This window comes from Pongo abelii, chromosome 5 (genome assembly GCF_028885655.2).
Source record: "Pongo abelii isolate AG06213 chromosome 5, NHGRI_mPonAbe1-v2.0_pri, whole genome shotgun sequence".
Lineage (NCBI taxonomy): Eukaryota > Metazoa > Chordata > Mammalia > Primates > Hominidae > Pongo > Pongo abelii.
In genome coordinates this window covers 31449660-31464249 of record NC_071990.2, presented here as the reverse complement: position 1 = coordinate 31464249, position 14590 = coordinate 31449660, and the positions used below count along the sequence as shown (strand labels likewise).

The 14590-nt window shown below is 43.6% G+C and overlaps 1 non-coding gene and 1 pseudogene across 1 annotated transcript; one reads left to right on the top strand and one right to left on the bottom strand.

Moving 5' to 3' along the window:
- The window catches only part of LOC100438901 (dihydrofolate reductase-like), a 61086-nt pseudogene extending 46798 nt beyond the window's left edge, over nucleotides 1-14288 (top strand).
- Nucleotides 9705-9807, bottom strand: LOC112133989 (U6 spliceosomal RNA). Its single transcript, XR_002915584.2, has one exon. It is a non-coding gene; the product is annotated as a U6 spliceosomal RNA (small nuclear RNA).
- Nucleotides 14289-14590: the final 302 nt, after the last annotated feature.

Below are 14590 nucleotides of genomic sequence, written 5' to 3'. Positions count from 1 at the left end.
AAAAAGCTTCCTTTTACCAGTCCCCAGGTGATTTTCATGTTGAATTGTAAATTCAAAGAAGCAGCTTCAATCCTGCTGGGGCTTCTCCCGCCTTTTTTTCCAGCAGCAAGAGAAGTAGATTGATTTGTAACAGTAGCTTTTTCTGGATTCATCCCCTACAAGGTGAGCTGGAAAACTGCAACCATCACCGAAACTTGAAAATACTGGAAGTAGCCAGTATATTTCTTCATGGCCAAAGATCTGTCTTCAATTTTCACTGTTGAACTGTTTTTTTTTCAACCAACCAGCAGTAGTAGCTGAAAAGAGAGAGGGCACTGAAGAACTTTGCAGGCACAAAGAAAACGAAAAGTATATGGAGCTTTGCTGTGTATCTGTCAGTTCGTTCTACTCCACTAGAACATAGCATTCTCAGGACTTGATGTCCTCCAGGGGCCCCAGCTGAGGGCAGTGAGCCCCTGAGAGTGACCTGGACTCCCCTCTTGGAGTGTAATCGCACAGCCACAGCATCAGCATATGGAGTTGTCCTGCACTTCTGGAACTGTCTCTCTTGGTCCTGGTGGCTACTGTGACATTGTCCTTCCTTCCATTTTCCTTTCTGAAGGGGGCCAGCTGCTCCACACCTGTGGGTATTTCTCGTCAGGTGGGACGAGAGACTGAGAAAAGAAATAAGACACAGAGACAAAGAGAAAGAACAGTGGGCCCAGGGGACTGGTGCTCGGCACATGGAGGACCCACACCGGCACCGGTCTCTGAGTTCCCTCAGTATTTATTGATTACTATTTTCACTATCTCAGCAAGAGGTATACGTCAGGAGAGCAGGGTGATAGTGGAGAGAAGGTCAGCAAGAAAACATGTGAGCAAAGGAATCTGTGTCACAAATAAGTTCAAGGGAAGGTATTATGCCTGGATATGCACGCAGGCCAGATTTATGGTTCTCTCCACCCAAACATCTCAGTGGGGTAAAGAATAACAGAGCAGCATTGCTGCCAACATGTCTCACCTCCCGCCACAGGGCGGTTTTTCTCCTGTCTTAGAATTGAACAAATGTACAATCGGATTTTATACCAAGACATTCCATTCCCAGGGGCAGATAGGAGACAGAGGCCTTCCTCTTATCTCAACTGCAAGAGGCTTTCCTCTTTTACTAATCCCCCTCAGCACAGACCCTTCACAGGTGTCGGGCTGGGGGACGGTCAGGTCTTTCCCATCCCATGAGGCCATATTTCAGGCTATCACATGGGGAGAAACCTTGGACAATACTCGGCTTATCACATGGGGAAAAACCTTGGACAATACCCGGCTTTCGATGGCAGAGGTCCCTGCGGCTTTCCGCAGTGCGTTGTGCCCCTGGTTACTCAAGAATGGAGAATGGCGATGACTTTTACCAAGCATACTGCCTTTAAACATTTTGTTAACAAGGCACATCCTGCACAGCCCTAGATCCCTTAAGCCTTGATTCCATACAACACTGTGAGCTCAAGGTTGGGGCAAAGTTACAGATTAACAGCATCTCAGGACAAAGCAACTGTTCAGGGTACAGGTCAAAATGAAGTTTCTTATGTCTTCCTTTTCTACATAGACAGAGTAACAGTCTGATCTCTCTTTTCCCTACACTTTCTTCCTCCGTCTTGTTGCTAGGGATAACTTTGACCCTGCAGGCACATGTCCTGAAGAGCTGAAGATGACACATCCTGGCTGGCATCCTCCCTGGTTGGCCTTGGGTCACTGTCTAAGTGCTGCCTGTGGCAGAAGGTTCTGGGAATGAGTGGCACTGCCTCATGGAGCTGTCCCTGTGGGAGTGGCCCGCAGGTGTTTGTACCTGTGGCATTTTCACAACTCTTTTGAAGACTCAAGAATGTACTGTGGGAGGAGAGCAGGTCTGGGTCCTCACCTGTGTCCCCCATCTGCTCATCCAGGTGGCTGTGGGGCTGACGTCGGAAATGAGAAACACTGCCCTTTCACAAGGCACTACTCAGTTTTTCTCTTCTGGAAGGTGGCAGCACAATGCCCTAAAGTAAAACAAATGATTCTAACAGAAATACCTGAGCTTTTCAATGTGAATGAACAGGGCCTTCCACCCTCTGGCAACTGTGTATTTTTCCTTAAGATTTAACACACACACAGAAAAAAAAAAAAGTTGTGGGGGAAAGCAGGAGAAGGTGTGCTGACTGTGATGCAGGGAGCTGGGACCCTGGCCCTGTGCAGGTAAGTTGCCAGGTGCTTCTGGGGAGGTCACCGCCATCTGGGCTTTGGCAGCCTTCCTGATGATGCAGTCTGTCCCAGTGGCTCACCAGAAGCCACAGTGCCCAGATTAGTTTTGTGTTGATAGAAAAATTTTAAACTATTATGTTACATAATTTTATGCTTTTTGAAGAGCAAATAAGTCTCTCTGACTAAGTTGCTCCTCATGGCAATCTCTCTGATGTGCTTGAAGACGGCCAGATCTGTGGGGTTCCCACTCTCAGTGAATACTTGTGCTTCCCTGCGGGGTCTATTTTCAGGGGTCTTTGCCTGTTGGTTGCCCCTGACTGCTGACCTCATGCCTTCTGGTGGAAGCCATGCTCTTCCTTGCTCACTGAGGGTTGGAAAACAGGAAAATTACGGTCAATGAGGATGGGCGGTAACATTTGCTCTGTGTGGCACTGTCATCACCCGCACTTGAAGGTGAAGCCGTGCTGCAGAAGGTACAAAACGTGGCCCCATCCCTTGGCTGCCAAGTGGCCTAGTGGCAATGTGAGCCCAAGTGGATGACACTGTGACACAGGACAGGGTGGATTCAAGGGCCCCTTCCCACTTCAGAGATTGACCGCAGGGCTGGGGCGATCCAGGGCTGAGAGGAACCTGGAGTTATGCCGGGGTGGGGCTGGGCAACAGCCTGGAGAGAGCCTCCACCTGTCCTCACAGGGCCTGGGAGAGACATAATGAGGAGGGGGCACCTGCCCCTCCACTATGCCTCACCATTGTCCCCCAGCCACACTGGCATCCCTGGTGTCCACCAGGCACTTTTCACACGTCTCCTCCTTAACCTTCAGAACCTCTCCATGAGGTCAGTGTTGGGTTTGCATTTCTGGAGTTGAGGGAAGACTTTGAGCCTGGGAGACTCCACAGAGACAGATCCACACTCTATGACTGACACCACAGTTGAGCCCCAGCAACTCGGACTTCAGAGCCCAGAGTGTTCTGAGCTCTGAGTTTCTCTGGGCTGGTGGTGCCCTGTGCCAGCTGCTCTGAGGCAGCCGTGTGCTTGCTGGTCCTACAGGATTCCCCACCTGAAACCAGAAGCAGATCAAGATTTCCCAAATTGTCTCTAGCCCTGAATGGGTGACATCTCCACTGTTTTAATGAGGCAATAATCACAGCTACCACTTCTGTGGTGGGTGTTGTAGTGTGCGAGGCATCTTTCTGGGTACTTGGCATATGTGAACACACACATTTACAATGGAAGCTCGTGAGGCACAGAGAGGTTAAGTGACTTGGTCAAGGTCACACAGCAGTAAGTAGTGGAGGTGGAATTTGAGCTGAGACAATCTGCTCAAGGGCTCAGACCCTCACTGCTGGCATCATGCCAGATACAGTGAGATGACTGGAGGTGGGAAGAAGCTGGGGTGTGTTGGTTACACAGAGTACACATTGCCTTTGTAGTAAGCTGGAGCCTGTGGCCACCCAAAGGTGGATTTGTGCATTAGCCGAGGACAGGTTTCTAATGTGCCAGATGAGGTGAGTAGGAGATTATGCCCCTGTGTCTTCAGCCTTGTCCTCCCCATCTTTGTCATCTCCTGAGGCTGGAGCATCTGTCATGTGCACACTTAGTGGCACCGCTCATGCTAGGTGAGTCGCTGCAGCTGCAGGCCCCCAGGGTCCTCGTGAGAAGCAGTCAGCACCTGCAACTGCTGGGGCTCCACCAGGATGCATTTTAGGACACCAGCTCTGCACCATCCTTGACCCAGACAGTGGGCCCCATGAGACCACCTCCATCCAAGCAGGGAGCAGCTCAGCCCTGCGGTGTCCCTAATGCCAAAGAACAACTGCTCCTGGTTTCGAGACCTCAGCGGGAGGCTGCAGCAGGCCTTGAGTGAGGGAGGATCAGCTCCCAGAGCCTGGGGTCCTGCCAGACAATATTCAAACCAGGGGCTGGCAAATAATCCCCCAAAGGGCCTGGGGCAACATTTTCAACTTTGCCAACCAGTCTCTGTCTCAAAGACTTAACTCTGCCCTTGTAGCATGAAGCAGCCTTCCATAGACATCCTGCCGGTCTCCCCCAGACACGTTGCTTCCAGTCCTAGGGGATCTGAAGTAGTGCCTGAATGGTCACAGCCATGCAAAGCACTAGGGTGCAGGCCAGGGTGTCTGTGGCAGGGGCTGGGGCTGCAGTTTCTCAGGCAGCATGCACAGGCATGCTGCTCCCCACAGCTTAGCTTGGCACTAGCAGGAGGAGAGTGCCCCTTAGAAGCCTGGGGGCCACTGGAGAGCGACTGAGTGTGTGCAACTCCCAAATGGGCTTGGTGCCCATAAATCCAGCACCATTCTGGGCTGCTGACCCACCAGTGCATAGTGCACCCCAGCTGAGCCAGCTGTCCTTGGCTCACCAGGCCTCAGACCATGCCCAGCCCAGCTTACCGGGGCACAGGGACACTGGAACAGAATTTTAAGAATGAGTGTACTGAATCTGGGGTGAGGGGGGCGGTTCTTGAATTGTTTCTCTAATCTATTTGGATTTAAAGGCACAAATGACTCTATTTCCAGTAGTACAGAGAGTGTGAATACACATAATATCACCATTGGATAGACCTAATCAAATACTTATAAGATCTGGGTGGCCATGTATTTGAGACCTTAGAAGACTTTGTTAAACTAGCTATTATAAGGTGATTGGCTGATTTTTGCCAATTGTGCTGGACAAAATGGGGAAAGAAAAAGATGAACTCAGGCCTGCAAACTTCTAGCTCATGAGCCACATAAATCACCTAAAAGTTTCTATGTTTCCTTTGAATGAAATCCTAATCTCCAGGGCTGAAATTTCTGAAATTTCTGAAAAATAAATGCAGAGTCTCATCCTGCGAGTGGCTAAATTACAACACAAAACAAATCCCAAACTCAAAGAATATATGTTATTTAAGTGAAGGCATTGATTGGGAATAAATGGGATCCTGAAAATCAGGATGGGGACATCTGGGCAGATCCTGATGAAGCTAAAGACACTGAACTCCTGAATTCCTCTGAGAATTATTTGCCAGTTACATTCAACCACATTTGGCAAAGTTAATCCAGCTTTGCCTAACGTAGAGGTAATGGTCTTCTCTGAGGTAGCTGCCCTCAAGACTCTGTGATTCCACTCAACATTTACCCCCAACACCCCTCTGTAATTCCAGATGCGTAAATAGCCTTGAGTCCTAGGAAGTCCTGAAGGGTGTGGTGGAATATGTCAGTATGATGATTTAGAGAAGCAATGTGACAATGTGATGAAAATAATTAAAAATGTTTAAAATTCTGTGACCTAATATTTATCATTTGAGTAGTCTATGAATTTTTTAAATTCCAAACATAGAAGAATCTGTCTATATAAAGATGCTTGTCAAAACATTATTTACAACAAGACAAAATGAAAGCAGATGGATCCAAAAGAAGTTGGGTTACATCTTCTTATCTGAAGTGGGATACGGCTTGTAAAAGTGTATAAACTTTATGCAGAGCATGGGAAACTACTTGTATAATAATACATTCAAAAAGCAGCATCCAAGATAACCCATAACATATGAATGCAACTTTGTAAAATGACAGCATATGTAAAAATATATATATAGAAAATAATAAAATGAAAATCAGCACCACTGCACAAGACAGCTCCAGAGACCACCATTTGCGCTGCAGTCTACAAAGTTTCAACAATATAATAGCAGTGATTTTTTAAAGAAAGGCCTAGGTGATGTTTCTATCTGTCTGTGCTTTTAAAGTCTTCTGTGATCAAATAGGGTTTCACTTTTCCAATATAAAAACATATATTTTAACATTTAAAATAAAACATTTGAAGTAAAATAACAATGAAATGAGGCCAGACATGGTGGCATGCACCCGTAGTCCCTGCTACCCAGGAGGCTGAGGCAGGAACATTGATAGAGCCCAGAAGTTCAAGGATGTAGTACACTATGATTACAGCTGTGAATAGTTACTGCACTCCAGCTTGGGCAACATAGCAAGACCTTATCTCTATTATAATAATAATAATAGTTACAGTCTTCTTTCTGCTTCAGGCTAAAGCTACTTTCTCATTTGAACCCAAAGGGCAGAAATGCCTACTGAGTGCTCCACCAGAGAAAAGAAATGAGTTCTTCCTTCACAATCCACGATCCAATTTTTGGTTATAGAGTTCAGCTGAGCAATAAAGGCAACACTAAGAACACCATCAGTATATAGATTACTGATTGTCATGTATGTGTTCATGTATAAATGTGTGTCTATATATATAATATATATTTATTTACTTATATATAATTACCACTACACCTGAAAGAGGGAGATGGATTCTTCCATTTCATAGATGAAAATCTGAGCCCCTGTGAACTTTGAGGCTTGGTCTGGGTTCACTGAATGTCAGCCTTGAGAATTAGGAGACAGACTCCTGCAGAGCCCACCTAGGCATGTGCCACACCAGTGGAGACTCCTCAACAGCAGGAAGAGCAACTGAGACCCAGGAACGCCCACACTTGTAGAGGAATTAACTGAAGGATGGGCGAAGGGTAGAGTCTAGCTACTTCCTTCAGCTGGGGGTGGCAGATGGGTGGGTCAGTCAGCTACCCATGAAGAGTATCATGTTCCTAGGGCTGTCTTTCATTCCTCTGCTGACAACTCCATCCTGCACAGACAAAAACCATATATTCACTGGTGAGCAGGATCCTTTTTAGAAATGCAAACATAACCTCCCTAACATTAAAGCCAAACATTGTCCCTCCCAGTGAACCATCTTATTTGGAGAATCTCCTAACGTTCCCTGAAGTTAGCCCCAGAGTTGCATCTGAGCATTTGATCCAAGACAGAAACTAATTTTGGGGTTTGGACCTGGCTGATATTGGACCGTTTTCTGAAAGGAGACTTTCTACTTGCAGAAGAGCAAGGGTGAGCTCTGAATAGGAGATGAAATCCTGACGGGAAAAGACAGATGGGCAGATTCCCAAGCAAACTTGGAATATATTTGCCAGCCTCTTTTTTGTTGTGATAAAATACACACAAACACAAAATTTGCCATTGTAACCATTTAAGTGTACAATGCAGTAACATTTAGTAGGTGCACAACATTATGTAGCCATCATCACTAGTAAGTTCCAGAGCATTTTCACCACCCTAGAAGGAAACTCTGTACCCGTTAAGCAGCCACCTTCCACTCTGCCCTGCCACCAGCCCCTGGCACCATTAACCCAGTTTCTGTCTCTCTAGATTTTCTTCTTCTGAATATTTTATTAAAATGGAGTCATACAATATATGGCCTTTTGTGACTGGTTTCTTTCATTTGACATGTTTTCAAGGTTCATCCAAGTTGTAGCATGTATCAGTACATTATTCCTTTTATGGTCAAATAATATTCCGTTGCAGAATAGACTATATGTTGTTTATCTGTTCGTCAGTTGATGGGCATTTTCTTTTAAATTAAATAGAGAAAACAGAAGGGGAGTTACAAATTACCACCCCCAAAAAAATACTTGGTTTTCTATTTACCTATGAAGTTACTTTTAGCTGTGTACTTCTTTGCTTCATATGACTTCAAGATGCTACCTAATGTCCTTTTATTTCACTGTGGAGCACTCCTTTTAGCATTAATTGTAGAATAGGTTTACTAGAGACAAATGCCATCAGCTTTTATTTACCTGTGCATGTCTGAATTTCTCCATTATTTCTGATGGAGAGTTCTGCCAAATATACAACTGTCAGTTGACAGGCCTTCTTTTTCTCCAGGCTTTTTTTTTCTTTCTGAACTTTATGTTTGTCATGCCAATGTCTTCTGAACTCCACGGTTTCTGAAGAATACTTGGTGGTTAATCTTATGGAGGATCTTTATACTTGATGAGTCCCTTCTCTTGTTTTCAAGGCGCTCTGTTTGTCTTTAACTTTTGACAGTTTCATTATAATGTCTCTCAGTGTGAACATCTTTGAATTACTGCTACTTTAAATGTTTCAGTGTGTTGGATACTCAGATTCCTGTTTTTAATAAAATTTCAGAAGTTTGGGGTCATTATTTCCTCAAATACTCTTTCTCCCCCCTTCTTTCTTCTCTCTTTTGGGGACTCTCAAAATGCATATACTTGATGTTGTCTCTCAGATCTCTTCTGTTCATTTTTCTGCATACTTTTTCCCTTCTGCTACTCAAATGGGTAATTTCAATTGGCCTATGTTCGCATTTACTGATTCTTCATTCTGCATGGTAAAAGCAGCTCTTGAAGCCCTCCAGTGAATTTTCCATTTTGCTTCCCGTACATTTCAGCTCCAGAATTTCCATTTGCTTCCTTTTCACAATTATTTGTTGATTTCTGCTATTTAGTGAAATATACTTCTCCTGATTTTCTTTAGTTATTTTTTAGCTCTTTGACTATGTTTAAGAGAGCTGATTTAAAGTCTTTGTCTAGTAAATCAGTTCAGTGCTTGGCCTTCTTCAGGAACAATTTCTTTCCATTGCTTTTCCTGTGAATGAGTCACTCATGATTTCTGAAGTTGAAAACTAGACATTTTTAATATTATAATGCAGTAACTCTGAAAATTACATTTTCTAAACTATTTTTGTATAGACTGTATGCTTTATTGTGTGTGGTCACTGAAGTCTCCTAGTTGTAGATGTGTGGTCTTATTTCTGAGTTCTCTATTCTATTCCATTGGTCTATGTATCTGTTTTTGTACCAGTACCATGCTGTTTTGGTTACTGTAGCCTTGTAGGATAGTTTGAAGTCAAGTAGCATGGTGCCTCCAGCTTTGTTCTTTTTGCTTAGGACTATCTTGGCTATACAAGCTCTTTTTGGTTCCATATGAATTTTAAAATAGTTTCTTCTAATTCTGTGAAAAGTGTCAATGGTAGTTTAATGAGAATAGCATTGAATCTATAAATTACTTTGGGCAGTATGGCCATTTTCACGATATTGATTCTATCCATGAGCATAGAGTGTTTTTCCATTTGTTTGTGTTCTCTCTGATTTACTTGAGCAGCGGTTTGCAGTTCTCCTTGAAGAGGTCCTTCAATTCCCTTGTGAGCTGTATTCCTGGGCATCTTATTCTGTTTGTAGCAATTGTGAATAGGAGTTTATTCACGATTTGACTCTCTGCTTGTCTATTGTTGGTGTATAGGAATGCTTATGACTTCTGCACATTGATTTTGTATCCTGAGACTTTACTGAAGTTGCTTATCAGCTTAAGAAGCTTTTCAGCTGAAATAATGGGGTTTTCTAGATATAGGATCATGTCATTTGCAAACAAAGACAATTTGACTTCCTCTCTTCCTATCTGATTATGCTTTCTTTCTCTTACCTGATTGTCCTGGCCAGAACTTCCACTACTATGTTGAATAGGAGTGGTGAGAGAGGGCATCCTTGCCTTGTGCTGGTGTTACAGGGGAATGCTTCCAGCTTTTGCCCATTCAGTATGATACTGGTTGTGTCTGTCATAGATGACTTTTATTATTTTGGGGTATGTTCCTTCAATACCTAACTCTCAAACTTTATTGAGAGTTAAAAAATATAGAATGCTTCATGAATTTGCATGTCTTGTGCAGGGACCATGCTGATCTTCTCTGTATCGTTCCTATTTTAATATATGTGCTGCCAAAGCGAGTACTGATCACAAGTTCTTAGAAGTGGAGATAACTGAAGAAATGTGGGTGAGATGGATTGTTGAATTTCCATCTGCAGTAATTTCTGCATCTAATAAAATGTGATTATCTCTATCTTTCATTCTTTAATTAAGTGGTAAAATGCATTACAGATTTAAAGTTTAAATATTCTTGTATTCTGGGGATGAATAACCCGGGCAAGATATTTAATTTGTTTATAGCTCATTGGTGGGCAAAGTCTACTACTATTTTTCTCAGCATTTTTACGTCTAATTGCTTAGAAGTGATTATCCTATCATGCTTTTCTCTTATGTATTCCCTAGCTGGCTTTAGAATCAATGTTTTTTATGCATAAATAATAATGAGTTTACTGGCTTTCTCTATGTTTCCTCATTCTCTTGAATATTATGTATAAGTTCAGTAACCTTCTTCGAAGTTTTGGTAGAACTTATCTGTAAAACAGTCTGGATATGCTCGAAGGGAAATAAAGTTTTACAAACGTTTTAACTTCTTTACTTGTAGTAAGTTCTTCCCATTGACATAATCTTGTTCATAGTCTCAAAATTATTTAAACCTCTACTATATCTTTAGTGGCATATTTATCTATCATAATGTTATTTTATTCTTTTTTTTTGAGACAGAGTTTCGCTCTTGTTGCCCAGGCTGGAGTGCAATGGCACGATCTCAGCTCACTGCAACCTCCGCCTCCTGGGTTCAAGCGATTCTCCTGCCTCAGCCTCCCCAGTAGCTGGGATTACAGGCATGTGCCACCACGCCCGGCTAATTTTTTATTTTTAGTAGAGACGGGGTTTCTCCATGTTGATCAGGCTGGTCTACGAACTCCCAACCTCAGGTGATCCACCCGCCTTGGCCTCCCAAAGTGCTGGGATTACAGACATGAGCCACCATGCCCAGCCTGTTATTTTATTCTTAATTACCATTGCCTGTTTTATTTATCTGTCCAAAGAAACATTTGCTTTTGGTGGGCTGGGCCCTCATCAGTGGCAGCTGCCAGGTCAGGCTTGGTGAGTGGCAACTCAATTGCTGTGCCCTTGCAGTGTCCATTCCAGCCACCGTGGCCACTTTGTGCAAGGACTCCATGAGCAAGCCCTGTGTGGCTGAGTGGCACCATGCATCAAGCCATCTCGCCCACCTGGTTACAGGGAGCCCCATCCCCTTAAAGACCCTCTGGTAGGCAGCCACACACAACCACTATCGTCACACACTCGGCCTATAGCAAGAGGTCTATGCGTACCTCTCTCCTCTACCTCCCAATTTTCCAACTCTATTTTCCCCAAGTTTGTGACTGGCCAGCCAAGCCATGAGCCACTGCCCATGACTTGTTCATTCATGCACTACTGGGCATCATTTCACACCCCCCAACTCCCATGGGTTTGTCCGGGTTTGATTCCTAGTTCCTGTCTCGAGAGCCATTTCTAAAGCTGTTCTGGTGTCAACTCCCAAGCCTACTGCTCTTGTTGTAGATTTTCCTCTTAATATGTATTTATTTCCTGGAATTAAAAACAATTGCACTAATTTTTTCAATCCAGCATTTCCAAGGATGTGCTGTAGGAGCGATTCTTCTTAGCATAGATAGAATTGCTTCAAAACATCAGCAAAGTATATTTGAGTGAAGGACAACACGCATGGAGAAAGGAGGACAATCCACAAATGGGCAGTGGAGTTTCACATAGTGAACACTTGGGTAAACAACACCCACATCAAAGTACACCAATCACAGCCTCCCAGAAAGACCTCTGGATCTTACTCAGTCATAAACCACCCTCCCCAACCCTAGCCACTCTTGATTTCTAACACAGATGAGTTCTGCCAGTTCCAGTTGAATGGCATTATACAGTCACCATCATGCCTCTGGGTCTCATCTTCTCGCTGTGTGTGGTCATAGCCTATTCACTCCCATGGCTGTCCAATGCTCCACTTTATAAATAGCTCACATTTCTTGTCCGTTCACTGTTGATAACAATTGTGTTGTATCCAGATTTTACAAATCATGCTGCTATGAATAATATGTTCATATATTTTGGCACACACATACATACATTTCTATTGGTTGGTAACTAAGAGTGTTATTGCTGGGTCATAGGTGAGTAGATGCTTGGCTTAGTCTCTTAAAAACCAAGTTTCTGGTAGTAAACAAACAGTAGAGGGGGGTGAATCTCTTACTTATAAATTATTCAGATAATAAATGAGGAAGGAATGAGAGATTGAGACCATAATAACTCTTTTGCAACCCATCATGAATTAACAGATTTAGCCATTGAACAGCAATGGTAATTAACAACACAATAAAAGAAAAAACTAATGTGAGGTTCTTCCTCTTGATGGAAGAACACAATACAGCACCATCAAACAAGTACAAGTGAGAAAGAAATCAAGCCTGAATATAAGCTAACCTCCATAGCCAATTACCAATTTAGAAGCAATACAGATAATAGAAATACATATTAAACTATGGCTTGGGGAGCAGTCAGCAAAATGCACACTATGGGAAGCTCTACCACACAATATGAATTTCAAGGAAGAATCTTTAGAATAAAAGAAAACAAAATCATATTTCTAAAGGTAAAACTAAATTATGATTTTGGATGATAAAAATATAAAATGGAACAAAGAAATGATGATCATAAAAGTCAGGATGTTATTTTTATTTGGGGAGGAAAGAGTTTATTGCTGAGCTGGGGCAAATGATGGGGCTTCTGGTTTGCTCCGCAAACGTCTATCCCTGGTGGTCAATGGGTGTTAACTTTTTATTCAAGGACACAAATTTTAGACCGTTTTCTTTTCCCTTTTGCAGTCCTAGATTTTATTTTGTGACACAAAGGCTAATGAAAAGATAATTAATAGAGTATGGTTACTGTTTTGCACAAAGCCCCCTCCCCATCTTCCCTCTGAGCACCCAGAACAACCAGCAGCCCCAGGACCCCCAGCAGGGGTGACCTCACTTCTAGGTGTGCATGCAGCTGATATCACCAGAGGCAACATGCAGGTCTACTCCTTGACTCCTGGAAGAACCTGATAGGACACAGCTGAGGGGAAGCCTTCCCCGCCGTCTGCAGGCTCTTGGCCATCAGTGCAGAGGGAGCGGGTCCTCACCTCTCCACAGGCGCCTTCACGGCCAGAGCCTCCTCTCTGCATGGGGAGTAAGGTCTGGCCCTTTCCCTGAACACGGTGACAGGGATCTCTCCAAAGGTGGAGATGACACCATTCCTCCCCCACCAACGTCACGCTTCTTTTGCTTTACAGGAAAGTTGACGCAGGCTGGTGTCCAGTGAAGAATTCCCTGGTGCTTAGGAAGGAGAGGTGGATCTCAAGGCTGTGCGTGGTCTGCAAAAGGAAGCGCATGGACCACCAGGGGGAGCTGCTGCGCTGCTTCTGCTCCCAGGAGGTGGATGCCCAGGAGGAGCTTTGAGGTGGACACAGGGATGTCATTGCTCATCCTCCAGGTTCGAAGTAAAAACCTTCCGGCCAATCTTGGCCGCGCGTTCTGGTGTAGCCAGCAGGCTCGGAGGTGCTCACCCCTGCTGTCATGGTTCGTTTGCTAAACTGCATCGTCGCTGTGTCCCAGAACGTGGGCATTGGCAAGAACAGGGACCTGCCCTGGCCGCCGCTCAGGAATGAACTTAGGTATTTCCAGAGAACGACACAAACTCTTCAGTAGAAGGTAAACAGAATCTGGTGATTATGTGTAGGGAAACCTGGTTCTGATTCCTGAGAGAATCGACCTTTAAAGGATAGAATTAATTTAGTAATCAGCAGAGAACTCAAGGAACCTCCACAAGGAGCTCATTTTCTTGCCAGAAGTCTGGATGAGATCTTTAAACTTACTGAACAACCAGAATTAGCAAATAAAGTAGACATGATTTGGATAGTTGGTGGCAGTTCTGTTTATAAGGAAGCCATGAATCACCCAAGCCATCTTAAACTATTTGTGACAGGGATCATGCAAGACTTTGAAAGTGACACATTTTTTCCAGAAACTGATTTGGAGAAATATAAACTTCTGCCAGAATATCCGGGGGTTCTCTCAGATGTCCAGGAGGAAAAAGGCATTAAGTACAAATTTGAAGTATATGAGAAGAATGATTAATATGAAGGTGTTTTCTGGTTTATTTTAAGTTGTTCCCCCTCCCTCTGGAAAAAAAAAGTATGTATTTTTTCATTAGAAAAAAAGACTTTTGTTGACTTTAGATGTATGGATAATTATTTCTAAGCAACATGTTTTTATTCCCTGCTAATCTTGACTATATCAGGTACCACTTATGAAACATTCTTGCTATAACTAAGTGCCTCTCCAAGACCCTGACTGAGTCCTCAGCACCTGCTACAGTGAGCTGCCATTCCACATCCATTGCATATGGGACTCTTGCCAGTCCTTGACATTGTCAGGCTTTTCAAATATTGGTAGTATTTATTAAAGATGAAGATGCACATACCCTCCAACTGAGCAGTTTCACTAGTGGGAAATACCAAAAGCTTCTTACGTGTGTACGCAGAGGTTTGCACACAAATGTTGCAGCCTTGTTTGTAACAGTGAAAAATTGAAAACAACCTGGAAGTCTAGTGATGGGAAAATGAATATATTTCTGTCTTTTGGGGAACCCAAAGCAGGTTCCAAGACTGCAATTTCAGTGAAAGCAGTTTATTTGCTAGGTCTTACCAGAAAACATCAATTGAGGTATGGAGAAATAGAACTGAGAAGGTAAGAAAACCAGTTTAAAGTCAGTGAGCAGTTTCTCATTGGTAACAAGCTCCATACTGCTGAGATAC